The 15007-nt window shown below is 38.2% G+C and overlaps 1 protein-coding gene and 1 long non-coding RNA gene across 4 annotated transcripts in view; one reads left to right on the forward strand and one right to left on the reverse strand.

Moving 5' to 3' along the window:
- UVRAG (UV radiation resistance associated) overlaps positions 1–15007 on the forward strand; it is a 301824-nt gene that overhangs the window by 220089 nt on the left and 66728 nt on the right. The window lies entirely within an intron of this gene.
- LOC121039300 (uncharacterized) lies at positions 11971–12390 on the reverse strand. Its single transcript, XR_005794683.1, has 2 exons — positions 12277–12390; positions 11971–12040 (listed from the first exon to the last, which is right to left on the reverse strand). It is a non-coding gene; the product is annotated as an uncharacterized LOC121039300 (long non-coding RNA).

The following is a 15007-nucleotide window of genomic DNA, read 5'->3' on the forward strand; positions in this document are numbered from 1 at the left end:
AATAAAATAAAATAAAATAAAATAAAATAAAATAAAATAAAATAAAAACCAGGTTCTGCCATAATTGTCAGTGAGTTTATAAGTACGTTGTGTTAGAATTTGTGTATAGCACAGTAGTTTGCTTTCAGTTTCCAGAACATAAACAGTAGTAAATAAAAAAATTACAATGCTTTTGCCTTAAATTAATGGAGAGTTTTATAGTTTGAAACACACACACACAGGGGCGCCTGGGTGGCGCAGTCGGTTAAGCGTCCGACTTCATCCAGGTCACGATCTCGCGGTCCGTGAGTTCGAGCCCCGCGTCGGGCTCTGGGCTGATGGCTCAGAGCCTGGAGCCTGTTTCCGATTCTGTGTCTCCCTCTCTCTCTGCCCCTCCCCCGTTCATGCTCTGTCTCTCTCTGTCCCAAAAATAAAAATAAAAACGTTGGAAAAAAAAAAAAGAAACACACACACACACACACACACACACACACACACACACCCCCATATGACCCTCATTATCACCCTACAAAGTGAAAAGGGCAGCTAATGTTAAATGAGTTTGAAGACAGTATGGCTGTTGACATCTGTCACTCCGGTTAGGATCACATATTCCGACAGGTGTGCCAGAGATTCCCTTACTTCCATATACTTCATTGTTCTGTGTACAGTTGACCCTTAAACAACATGGATGTGAACCATGAGGGTCCACTTATATATGGATTTTTTTTTTCAGTAAGGACAGTAGAATATGCGTTAATCAACTGCTTATGTTATTGGTAAGCCTTCCAGTCGATAGTAGGCTATTAGTAGTCAAGTTTTGGGGAATCAAAAGGTAGATGCATTTTTCAACTGTGTTGGCAGTCGGCATCCCTGACCCCTGCCTTGTTCAGTGGTCAACTGTATTTCCATCCTAAAAGTGCACACAAATCAAAGAAGGTAACATTCTCAGATAGGAAAGGGACTGAATGTTCACTGAGTAGAGGCAACTGTTTTGTACATTATGATATTTCTATTAGTAAGCCCAATGCTTGAAACACTATAAAGTCTCAAAAGATGTTGAATGAATGAATGAATGAATGAATGCATGGTGATACAGCATCATCACACAGTTAAGAAACTGAGATCCAGAAAAATCATGACTTCCTTAAGATTGATGAATTGATTCAACAAGTATTTTGTCACACTTTTACCGTGTACTGTATATTCTGAGTCTCAACTGAGAGAGCAGTGCATGAGACATACAAGATCCCTGCCTCATAAATAAGCCAGACACAAAAACACAAATATTGTATGGTTCCACTTACATGAATTATCTGGAATAGGCAAGTGCATAGAAACAGAATGCATAGAGACCAGGAGTGGCGGGTTGGGGGGAGGGGGGAATGGGAGTTATTACTTAGTGGCTACAGTTTCTATTTGGGGTGATGAAAAAATTTTGGATGAAGATGGTGTTGGTAGTTACGGAACATTGTGAATGTAATTATGAGCCTGTGTTATACACCTAAAAATGGTTAAAATGACACATTTTACTCAATATATTTTACCACAGTTTTAAAAATTAATATATTAAAAACCATTGAATTATATCCTTTAGATGGGTGAATTATATATCACAATAAAGCTATTTTTAAAAAAGAAAGGAACCTACATCATTAAACTTACAAGCTAATGGAAAGAGACAGACAGTAAACAAAATAATTTTAGATTGTGGTTAAGTGCTGTAACTGAAATCAATTAGGCAATATAATGGGAAGTACCTGGAAAGGGACTTGCTCTAGATAATGTTGTCAAATAAGCCTTACTGAGAAAGTGATACTGAGCTAAGACATGGAGCTGACAAGGAATCAGACATGCAAAGAGCTAGGAAACAGTGGAGCAGTTTGTGCAGAAGCCCTGATGTAGGCAAGAGCTCGTTGTTTTCAAAGAAAGGTAGATAGCCAATGTGATACGAGTATAGTAAATAAGGGGAGAGGTAGCCAGGAAGCATATCATATAAGGCCTTAGAGATTATAAAGAGTTTCAGTTTTGTCTTAAATATAAAGGGAAGCCATTGAATAATTTAAGTAGGAAAGGGACTTGATTTGATTTATTTTTTCAAAGGTTGCCCTAGCTGCTATCAAGGATTATGGAGAGCTAGAATAGTAAGTAAGTTACCACTGGGGTGCCTGGATGGCTCAGTCGGTTAGGTGTCAGACTCTAGCTCGAGCCATGATCTCACGACTTGTGGGTTTGAGCCCCATATTGGGCGGTGCAGAGCCTACTTGGGCTTCTCTCTCTCTTTCTCTCTCTCTCTCTCTGCCCCTTCCCTGTTCATGCTCTCTCTCTCAAAATAAATAAATAAACTTGAAAAAAAAAGAGAGAGAGGGAGAGAAGTAAGGTACTACTTAGAGGGCTATTTCAAAAGACCTGATGAGGGTTGGTGGTAGTTTGGACTGGGATAGTAGGGATAGAGATGGAGAGAATTGAACAGTTTTAAAATATATGATGGGTGGTGCTAAACATCAGTAATCATCAGGGAAATGCAAATCAAAACTACAATGAGTTATCACCTCACTATTATCAAAAAGACAAGAATTAGCAAATGTTGGTGAGGATACGGAGAAAATGAAACCCTTGTGCACTGTTGGCAGAAATGTAAACTGGTGCAGCCAGAATGGAAAACAATATGGAGTTTCCTCAAAAAATTCAAAGTAGAACTACCATATAATCTAGCAATTCCACTGTGGGTCACTGACCAAGGGAAATTTACCTTACCTTCATTTACATATTCATTGTAGCATTATTTACAGTAGCCAAGACATGAAAACAACCTAAATGTCCATCAGGGGATGAATGGATAAAGAAAATGTAGCATGTGTTCACACACACCACACTCCGGAAAATTATTCAGACATTGATAAAAGAAAGAAATCGTGCCATTTGCAACAACAAGTGGATGGACCTTGAGGGCATTGTGCTAAGTGAAACAAGTCAGGTAGAGAAAGACAAATACCAAAGGATCTCATTTATATGTGGAAACTTTTTTATTTTTTTTTAATTTTTTAATGCTTATTTTTGAGAGAGACACAGAGTGTGAGTAGGGGAAGGACAGAGAGAGAGGGAGACACAGAATCCGAAGTAGGCTCCAAACTCTGAACTGTCAGCACAGAGCTCAATGTGGGGCTTGAACTCACGACTGTGAGATCATGACCTGAGCTGAAGTCAGATGCTTACCTGACTGAGCCCCCCAGGCGCCCCTATATGGAATCTTCAAACAAAGATCAAACTCAGGTACAGAGAATGTTTGCTGGTTGCCAGAGGTATGTTGGGGGGGGGGGGAGGGCGGGTGGTGGTTTAAGAGGTAGGTAAAATGACTGAAAATGGTCAAAAGGTAAAACTTCTAGTTATAAATCCTGGGGATATAAGCATGGTGACCATAGCTAATAATACTCTATTATATATTTAAAATTGCTAAGAAAGTACAAATCTTTCTTGACTTATGATTGGCCTATGTCCTGATTAAACTCATTGTAAGTTGAAAATACCATGCTGAAAACTTATTTAATACACCTAACCTACTGAATGTCATAGCTTAGCCCAGCCTACCTTAAACGTGCTCAGAACACTTACATTAGCCTACAGTTGGGCAAAATCATCTCATACAAAGCCCATTTTGTAATAAAGTATTGAATATTTCATGCAATTATTGAAGACTGAAAGAGACAAACAGAATGGTTGTATGGGGACAAAATGGTTGTAAGTGTATCAGTTGTGCTCTGTGCTGCTGCCCAGCATCGTGAGAGAGGATCGTATCACAAGCCTGGGAAGAGATCAAAATTCAGACTTAGAACTATGGTTTCTAATGAATGTGCATCACTTTCACACTATCCATGACCCACACCATAGAAAAATCATAAGTCAAACCATTGTAAGTCAGAGACTGTCCATGCATCTTAAAAGTTCTCACCCTAAGAAGAAAAATGTGTAACTGTATTGTGATGGATGACTAGACTAATTGTGATGGTAATTTTGCAGTATTACATCTATCAAATCATTATGTTGTACACGTGAGACTAATGGAATATTTTATGTCAATTATATCTTAATAAAAAGTAATAAATCATGTCATGGTAGATGAGCTAATGGATTGAATGTGGGAATTGAGAGAAAAGGACTAATCAAGAGGGACTGCTAGGGTTCGTGTATGAGCAACTGGATGCATGAAAATGCCATTTATTGAGATAGGGAGGAGTCTAGGAGATAGGGCTAGGGAAACCAAAAGTTCTGCTTTGGAATTGTTAAGTTTGAGTTATCCTCTAGAAATCCAAGTAGATTTATCAAGTAGGCAACAGGGTATTTGGGGCCAGAACTCGGGGCAGGGAGGCCAGTAGTGAAGATAAAAATTTGGAAGTCATCAATATAAAGATGATATTTAAATCCATGGAACCAGATAATATCAAGCAGGAAGAGAATGCAGAGCTCAAAAGAGAGAGACCCAAGTATGGACAGAAACACAGAATGGGATTTGGTTCTGGGAAATCACATTTAGAAGTTGGGTGGAGGAAGAAGCAGTAGCAAAGACTAAGGGGAATGACTAATCAGGTAGGGAGAAACACAGGAGAAAGTCGTCATGTGGAAACTAAGAGAAGTAAATTTCTAGAAGGGAGGAGTAATCCACTATGTGAAATCCTGCTGTAAGATGAAGTAGCCAGCAGACTTGGGAATGTGGACGTCGTTGACAAGAGCAGTTTCAGTAGATCAGTAGGTGTGTTGAAGAGTGCATAGGAAGTGAAGAAGTGACATTGATTGTAGACACTCTTCTGACGTGTGTTCTGTGAAATGAGATAGATAAATGGGCTCGTAACTGGAAAAGACCGGGGTTAAGGGAAGGTCTTTTGTTGCTTTTTAATGTTTGCTTTGTGGGAATGTGGAGTTGCTTGTTTTTTAAGATAGGAAATATCAGGCCGTGTTTATATGCTGATGAGAGTGATCAGATAGAAACAGATTATCAATACAAGATTTAAAAAACGGATACTTGAAGGAGTAGTCTTAGAGAAGGGGAAAGGAAATAGGATATAGAACATAAGTGAACATGTTGGCCTAAAATAAGAAAAGGGGACATTTTCAACACACTTAGCTTAAAAAAAAAAAAAAAGCCAGTTGCATTTAAGAATGCCATTGGTGAAGCAGTATAATTATTAATTATATGAAATCTTGACCCTTGAGTACATATCTTTTCAGTATTCTATGTGATGGAAAGGGAAATATATATAAAGCACTTTTGCTGCAAGCTGAAGTATAATGGTGTTTCAAGAAAAGGACTTGTGCAGTTGAGTTGCTAATAACTAAACTACCTGATTTTTTCATGGAACACCATCTTTACTTGAAAGAATAACTCAATCAACAAACTATACAGACTTAGATATTTTTATTTATTTTTTTTTAATTTTTTTTTCAACGTTTATTTATTTTTGGGACAGAGAGAGACAGAGCATGAATGGGGGAGGGGCAGAGAGAGAGGGAGACACAGAATCGGAAACAGGCTCCAGGCTCTGAGCCATCAGCCCAGAGCCCGACGCGGGGCTTGAACTCACAGACCGTGAGATCGTGACCTGGCTGAAGTCAGACGCTTAACCGACTGCGCCACCCAGGCGCCCCGACTTAGATATTTTTAAAATACTCTTTCAAAAATGAATGAAGTGAGCCTCTCAAAGGAAATCAGCTGATGATAAACTTTTAAGATTTTAAATGAGAATCAGTATTTGGAAAACTTTTGTTTGCCCCCATGAGATTGATAGCTTTCCATTCCTAAGGATGTTTTTGATGAGATTGGTAGTGGTACTTAACAAATGTCATTTTTAAATATTGTATAATGAATGTGTCAACATTTAAAACCTATGTAACTAGTTAGCCAAGATCTTCAGAGTGACCAGTGTATGATGCTGTGAAATCATGTGTGGGTAAAGGTCTCTTTAAAGTGCAAAGAAAAAAAAAAAGAAAGAAAGAAAAGAAAAGAAAAAAATAGATTTTAATGTAACAGATGTGAAAAGTATTTTGGTGTGGTTTCAGATTCTACATTGATTCTAACCTTTAAGAAACTACTACTTGTTGAGGGGCACCTGCCTGGCTTAGTTGGTAGAGCATGTGACTCTTGATCTCAGGGTTGTGAGTTTGAGCCCCACATCGAGTGCAGAGATCACTTAAAAATAAAATCTTAAAAAAAAAAAAAGAAAAGAAAAAACTTTTGGGCTAGTATCAGAGAACAATAGCCATAATTATCTGAGAAGGCCTTTAAAATACTCCTTTCTTGGGGTACCTGGGTGACTAAGTTGGTTAAGCGTCCAACTTTGGCTCAGGTCATGATCTCACAGTCCGTGAATTCGAGCCCCGCGTCGGGCTCTGTGCTGACAGCTTGGAGCCTGGAGCCTGCTTCGGATTCTGTGTCTCCCTCTCTCTCTCTCTTCCCCTCACCCACTTGCACTCTGTCTCTCTCACTCTCAAAAGTAAATAAACATGTAAAAAAAAATTTAAATGCTCCTTTCTTTTCCAACTACATATCTGTACAAGGCTGGATTTTCTTTTTTTTTTTTTTATTTTTTTATTTTTTTTTTCAACGTTTTTTATTTATTTTTGGGACAGAGAGAGACAGAGCATGAATGGGGTAGGGGCAGAGAGAGAGGGAGACACAGAATCGGAAACAGGCTCCAGGCTCCGAGCCATCAGCCCAGAGCCCGACGCGGGGCTCGAACTCACGGACCGCGAGATCGTGACCTGGCTGAAGTCGGACGCTTAACCGACTGCGCCACCCAGGCGCCCCAAGGCTGGATTTTCTTGTGAAATAACGTATGGTAACCAAATGAATGCAGACAAATATATGAGAATCCAGCTGCCTTCTGTTAAGGTAGATGTTGCAAAAGACACTTGCAAAAATGCAAGACAGTGTCACTCATCTCTAAATTTCTTTTTTGGAAAATATGCTTGTTTTTGGGGCGCCTGGGTGGCGCAGTCGGTTAAGCGTCCGACTTCAGCCAGGTCACGATCTCGCAGTCCCTGAGTTCGAGCCCCGCATCAGGCTCTGGGCAGATGGCTCAGAGCCTGGAGCCTGTTTCCGATTCTGTGTCTCCCTCTCTCTCTGCCCCTCCCCCGTTCATGCTCTGTCTCTCTCTGTCCCAAAAATAAATAAACGTTGAAAAAAAATTAAAAAAAAAAAAAAAAAAAGAAAATATGCTTGTTTTTCATTGAAAATACTATTATATTAACAAGTAATCGATTTCTAGTATGATTTTTTTGAATGAATTAAATAAAAGTTTTCTCAATTGTTACTTCTAATATAGTAAATATTGGTATATATGACCCATATGACACAAAGCTCTTTGACACCCTCAGTAATTTTAAGAAGTGTAGAGATCTTGAGACCAAAAAGTTTGAGAACCACTATCCTAGAGAATGTGGCCATCCAGATTCCCTCGAAACACCTTAGTTGCTCATAGTCTGATAAGTAAACCAAGACATGCTTGTTGGTTTCCCAAATGTGGAACGTTATATAAGAGACTTACCAATTTGAACTCTGGTAATACTATTCTCTTCAACTCATAAGGTCAGGCCGCTATCAGTAGGTTCTTTCCTTATTGCCCTTGGCTTTTCTTTAAGCCAGGCCTCTTCTCTCCTTTCATGAAAGCTCAGGGACTTAACAGTAATACTTTGAGGATCTAGTTTACAAATACTAATGATGATTTACATTTGTTTTGAATGTAATGGCTTTTATTATACTTTTACGTCTGAATCACATTTCATACGTGAAGTGCATTGGCCAGGTCTATCTTTAGAGATAAGAAATTGAGCTGCTGCTATGCTAACTTCCTGAGCATGACAAAGCTATTAAATGGCAAACAGAAATCAAGACCAAATCTTCTGAGGTCAGTCTGTTTATATCCCACTGACGTTTCTTTTCCTTTCTTTTTTGTATTTTAAACTTTTCAGAAATTTGGGCCTTCTTACAATCCTGTGAGGTGGACAGGTCATAGGCAGTTATCAGCCTTTTGCAGATGGGACCCCTGAGATCATGAGTTCAGTAGAAGAACCAGGATTAGAACCCGGGAACTTAATGACCTCTCTTCCTTTTACTCTTTTATCTCTCTTTCCTCGCAAGTTATTTTAAGACTTCATAGAAAGTAAAAGTAGCTTCTCCTTCCAAAATCAGTTGGAAACCTCCGTTCTGCCAAGGACGTGGTCTTTCCCTAAAACTTGCCTACTCACAGGGCCCACAGTGCACAGCTATTTAGAAGGGATCAGTGCCAGCTTACCCCCAGCAGCTTAAATTCATGTCTATTTCTTCAACATACAGTCCAATGTATATAACACATGGGGAGAAAACGCATTTTTATTTTCTTAATTCTTGGAATCAAGAATACAAATTCCAAGGATGTTTTAATAGTCAGACTGCCATTTTCCTCCCCTGCTGCCTACAAAATTTGCCAGTAATATAGTAGAAACCATTTTTTCAAGTCCTATACCTATATCTTAAAAAAAAAAAAAAAAAAAAAAGCTTTACTGAGGTATAATTCACATATCATACAATTCATCCATTTAAAATGTGTAATCCAGGGGCACCCTGGGTGGCTGAGTCAGGTGAGCGTCCAACTCTTGGTTTCAGCTCAGGTCATGATCTCACAGTTCGTGGGTTCGTGCCCCACGTCAGGCTCTGTGCTGGCAGTGCGGAGCCTGCTTGGTATTGATTCTCTGTCTCCCCCTCTCTGCCCCTCCCCTGCTCTCTCTCAAAAATAAATAAATAAGCTTCAAAAAAATTTTTAATATGCAATCCAGTGGTTTTTAGTATATTCATTGAGTCATGCAACTATCACCATGTGTCAACTTTAGAATATTTTCATTGCCTTCAAAGATACCCTGTACCCATTAGTCATTCCCCATTCCCCAAGACCTCCATCCAGCCATCATTCTACTTTCTATTTCTATAGATTTGTGTGTTCTGGACATTTCATATAAATAGAGTCATACAATGTGTGGTCTTTGTGATTGGTATCTTACACTAGCATAGGTTCAAGGTTCATCCATGTGATAGCATGTATCATTCATTCCTTTTCAGTGCCAAATCGTTTTGGCTATTTGAAGATGTACATGGATCTGCCACATTTTATTCATCAGTTCATCAGTTGGTAGACATTTGGGTTGTTTATACAGTTTTTGGTTATCATGTATAATACTGCTGTGAACATTCATTTACAAGTTTTTGTGGGGTCATATATGTTCATTAGTCTTGGGTATTTACCCAGGAGTGACATCGCTGAGGCATATGGTAACTGTTTAACATTTTGAAAAATTGCCAGGCTATTTTTAAAGCAGTTGTACCATTGACCTTCCCACCAGCAGTGCATAAGAGTTTCAATTTCTCTACATCCTTGACAGCACTTATTATTTTCTGTGGTTTTCATTCTAGCCATCTTGCTGGAAGTAACATGGTATCTCATTGTGGTTTTGAGTTGAACTTCCCTATGGCTAATGATGTTGTGCATCTTTCATGTGTTTATTGGACATTTGTAATATGTTCTTTGGAGAAATGTTCAGTCAGACACCTTGCCCATTTTTAAATTGGGCTATTTGTCTTTGTTATTAAGTTCTAAGAGTACTTTATACAACCTAGACACAAGTCCCTTCTCACATGTATGATGTGCAAATATTTCCTCCCATTCCATAGGCTTTTTCGTGTTCTTGATAGTGTCCTTTGAAGCATAAAGGTTTTAAGGGTTTTTTTTTTAAGTTTTTATTTAAATTCCAGTTAGTTAACATACAGTGTAATATTAGTTTCAGGTATACAGTATTGTAATTCAGTACTTCCTACATCACCCGGTACTCATCACAAGTACTCTTTAATCCCCATCACCTATTTAACCAATCTCCCCACCAGAATGGCTAAAATCAACAACACAAGAAACAAGTGTTGGCAATGATGTGGAGAAAGAGGAACTCTCTTGCATGGTTGGTGGGAATGCACAAAGTTTGCTTCTGTGTAGTTTTAGTTCATATGTTTAGGTCTATGATCCATTTTAAAATAATTTTTTTTTGTAGAGTTTAAGGAAGAGGTCCAGTTTCATTCTTTTGCATGTGCGTATCCATTTGTCTCAGAAAAATTTGGTAAAAAAGACTACTCTCCACTCATTGAATTCTCTTGGTATTCTTGCTGAAAATTAATTAACTATAAATGTGAAGATTTATTTCTGAACCCTAAATTCTGTTCCATTAATCTGTATATCTGTCCTTATGCTAGTAGCACCCTGTATCTTTTTTCTTTAAAAAATATTTTCTAAGTTCAATAATAATATATGCCAATTGTAGAAATTTTTTAAAGTACAAAAGAAGATAGAAGAACAGATTTTCTATAAATAGTCTACAATCTCCTCATTCATATGTACCTTCTGAATCTTCCAAACTTTTTGTCTTTTTCTTACATAGTTGAGGTAACATTATATATACTGCTCCATATCTTTTTGTTTTTTAACACAAGCATTTTCCTAACCCATTAAAAACTCTTAGTCAATATATATATTATATATATTGTATATATATATTGTGTATATATATTGTATTATGTTATATTATATTGTATTATATTATATATATTATATTAAATATATATTAAATATATTTCATTTCTGTGCATATGTTATAATTTATTTAACCATTCTTCTAATCTTGGACATTTATTCTTCTAGGGTTTTCTTTAAAATATGGTTATAATATTACAATTAGTTATAATATTAGTTAGCACTAATATGTACTTTATATATATACATATATATGTGTATATATATAGTTACGTATTTTTAATGTTTATTTATCTTTGAGAGAGAGTGTGTGCATGAGCAGGAGAGAGGCAGAGAAAGAGGGGGACAGAGAATCCCAAGCAGGCTCCATGCTGGCAGCACAGAGCCTGATGCGGGGCTCAAATGCATGCACTGTGAGATCATGACCTGAGTTGGAACCTGGAGTGGGAAGCTTAACCAACTGAGCCACCCAGGCGCCCCTTGTTACATGTATTATTATGTTACATACATATTAATATATTTCTGCCCTATAAAGTGACAAACTCAGATATGAGATACAGTAAGGTGAATATTAAAGCAGTTCATAGTGGCAGAAATCTTGTTTCTCAAACTTTTCTGTGGGTCCTATAATGTTTTTCCACTAAATCGGTTCACACCTAAGCTTTATGCTGCTGTGGACAAAGCAGATTTTCAGTCAAATCCTTACTTTGAAAGATGATGATAATTAACTCATAATCCTGTGTGATTTTTTTTCTCTTTAAAAGTAGAAAAATCATGGGGCGCCTGGGTGGCTCAGTCAGTTAAGCATCCGACTTCAGTCCAGGTCATGATCTCACTGTTTGTGAGTTCAAGCCCCGTGTGGGACTCTGTGCTGACAGCTCAGAGCCTGGAGCCTGCTTTGGATTCTGTGTCTCCTTCTCTCTCTGCCCCTCCCCCCCCCCCCGTCTCTCTCTCTCTGTCAGAAATAAAAAAAAACTTAAAAAAAAATTTTTTTAATCACATTTTCTTATGTGTATGTATATATGTCAACCCACAAATATCTGAGTGTTTGAACTGTGCAAGGCCTGTGAAAGGCTGACTTTACTCTCAAGCTGCCTATTTTTAGGGGAGGGGAATTAAAAATATGTACAATATGTAAGTAGTTAGCCAGCAGTACAGACGTGCAATGATCACTATCAAGGGAGAAGTTCTGTTCAAGATGCAGATCTGGCTCATGGCAGATAGAGTCCTGTGGTAGTTTAGAGTCCACATACCTGGGTATGCATCCCACTGACTGGATGAACTTGGGCATGTGATAAAATCTCACTGCACCTCCTTTTCCTTATCTTTATAAAGATTGGATAATCCTCCTAGGATGGTTGTGGGGACTAAAAACAATGAGTGTCAAGTTTATAGCTCAGAATTTGTCCCCAGAAAGGGTACTCAGTCAATGGTAGCTGCCATTTTTATTCTTCATTTTGATTTGTCATTCCTGTTAGGCTGATGTGGAGAAACACTGCTTCAGTAGAAAGCTATGGCACCTTGGGGCGCCTGGGTGGCGCAGTCGGTTAAGCGTCCGACTTCAGCCAGGTCACGATCTCGCGGTCCGTGAGTTCGAGCCCCGCGTCGGGCTCTGGGCTGATGGCTCAGAGCCTGGAGCCTGCTTCCGATTCTGTGTCTCCCTCTCTCTCTGCCCCTCCCCCGTTCATGCTCTGTCTCTCTCTGTCCCAAAAATAAATAAACGTTGAAAAAAAAAAAAAAAAGAAAGCTATGGCACCTGAACCTGGAATTCGAGGATAGGGGGATCTGGGTGGTGAGAGCAGAGGGGGAGCTGAGGTGCAGAAGAAGCACTGCTTAAGGTATATCAAGACCAGCCTGGATGAAGCAGAAAGTTACCTTAATAGCAGAGATAGGAAGGATGGTTTTGGTTTGGCCATCATTGACCTTAGCACCATAGTTAACAGTCTTTATACTTGAACCTCAGTGTGGTCTGTATGAGCTCCCTGGGCGTATTTGGGGTGTTTGGTGAATAGTTGCTGATTGAACATCTTATAGTTAAGATTGATAGTTATTATTTCTGTTTAAAAATGTGTGTATTTACGGGGCGCCTGGGTGGCGCAGTCGGTTAAGCGTCCGACTTCAGCCAAGTCACGATCTTGCGGTCCGTGAGTTCGAGCCCCGCGTCAGGCTCTGGGCTGATGGCTCAGAGCCTGGAGCCTGTTTCCGATTCTGTGTCTCCCTCTCTCTCTGCCCCTCCCCCGTTCATGCTCTGTCTCTCTCTGTCCCAAAAATAAATAAATGTTGAAAAAATAAATAAATAAATAAATAAAATAAAAATGTGTGTATTTAAATATATATTTAAATGTATCTTGATTTATTCCTATTTAAATGAAGGCATTAATTGAGGTAGAAAAATTATTAATACAGTTTTTCAAAAGTATTCTGTATTTAAAGAGAGAACATTACCTTTTTGTAGTTATAAGTAATTGGTTAAGTGCTCATTATTAATTTTTAAAGAACCATGTCAGTTATTAACCAGTTTACAAGACATTTTTAATGATTTATTAGTTGTGATCACTGGACTCTTTAGATGCCAAGTGATAAATTGACAAGACAAAATATTTTTACCTTGTTGGAAATTCTTTCCACTTTATTTTTTTTTTAATTTTTTTTTTCAACGTTTATTTATTTTTGGGACAGAGAGAGACAGAGCATGAACGGGCGAGGGGCAGAGAGAGAGGGAGACACAGAATCGGAAACAGGCTCCAGGCTCTGAGCCATCAGCCCAGAGCCCGACGCGGGGCTCGAACTCACGGACCGTGAGATCGTGACCTGGTTGAAGTCGGACGCTTAACCGGCTGCGCCACCCAGGCGCCCCAAGAAATTCTTTCCACTTTAAACTGACACTAGAAATCCCATGTCAAAAATAGCTTCCAAAATGAAAAATAAAACAACTGTAATTTACATTTATATAGCTTATTTTAGAGCACAAAGATCTGTCACATTATCATCCCTTTTTTTTCTTTGCGAGAGAAAGTGTTAGTATTGTTATCCACATTTTACATTTAGATGAACTGAACCTCCGAAAGATGAGCAAAGAAATTCAGACTGACGCAGGGGACCCCACTTGCTGGTTTCCTTTTGTTTTTTGTTTTTGTTTTTTTGGTTTCCTTTTATCAGACAAAGAGAAATATTAAATAACAGCTTTCCCTTTCATCTGCAGCTGCCTAAGAGCAAAGTGTGAATTTAGCAGCCTGTTTTGTTTAGCCTCTTTGGTAACTTCTCTCTCTTCCTTTTTCCTAGTTGTTTTAAAAGATTTACTTTAGCATTTTACTTTGCATGTTTTAATATTTTAAGCTGCCAAATTATTTTCTTCAATTAAAGAAATAAATTGCTGGGAAGGTGGGTGGGGGGGTGGGCTAAATGGGTGATGGGCATTAAGGAGGGAACTTTCTGGGATGAGCACTGGGTGTTATATGTAAGTGATGAATCACTGAATTCTACTCCCGAAACGAATACTTACTGTAGGTTAACTAACTTAAATTTAAATTAAAAGAGAGAGAGAGAGAGAGAGAGAGAGAGAGATTCCTTATTCAGTAATGACATTAGCCTTTAGCAAAGCACCTCAATTGAGTAACATTCTTTGTTGGGAGGAAAATATTTAAAGAATGCACCTCAACTGCAATGAAATATACAGTGTGTAATTCAGAGAAGGTAGACTATAAATTGTAGCTATTTTTTATGGTTAAGCCTCATGAAATGAATTATGAGAAGTAATACCTATGAAAAGTCTGATTTTAGTTGGCATCAAAGGAACCAGCATGACTTAGGTATAAGCTATTTAAGGGAATGAACTTCAAAAAATTATTATATGTAAATTTTGGTACCTATTAGAAACAAGCATTTTAAAGTGTCCACACTTGGGTTTCCAGGGATGATAAAATTGTGATCCTAATGAATGTAACTTTATCAAGTGAAAGGCCAAAATCCTAGAATAAAATGCACTAAAATAAATACAGCATAGTGAGTGTTTCAGAGCAAGTCCTATGGCTCTAGACTGCAAGCGTTCAATGCCAGTTGTATCACTTTAAACTATATGATTGTGGATAAGTTACTTCATCTCTCTGTGCTTTCGTATCCTGTAAAATGAGAACAATAAGAATGCCTATAATTAGAGGTACAGTTCCTGTCCCTTAGAGTTGTTATAAGGATTAAATAGTATTTAAAAAGACTTAGAATAGTGCCTGGAACAGAGTAAGGGCTAAATATGTTTGCTAAATAATAAAATGCAAAGTACAGGGTAATCTTTGTGATAAAGAAATCCCATATGCCACAAATGGGAAATGAGGTGACAATGTGTGGAAGTAGATAACGAGCTACAGTTACAAATAAGTAAAAGAAGGGAAAATTGCCTTTTTAGCTGTGTCAGTGAGTACCATGTCTATGGAAGGAAAAGTATTCAACTTGTTTAGTATAAATGAGTTTTTAGTTTCAAGTTAAGGTGATCA

The sequence above is a fragment of the Herpailurus yagouaroundi genome, unplaced genomic scaffold (assembly GCF_014898765.1).
Source record: "Herpailurus yagouaroundi ecotype Mexico unplaced genomic scaffold, PumYag 180, whole genome shotgun sequence".
Taxonomy (NCBI): domain Eukaryota; kingdom Metazoa; phylum Chordata; class Mammalia; order Carnivora; family Felidae; genus Herpailurus; species Herpailurus yagouaroundi.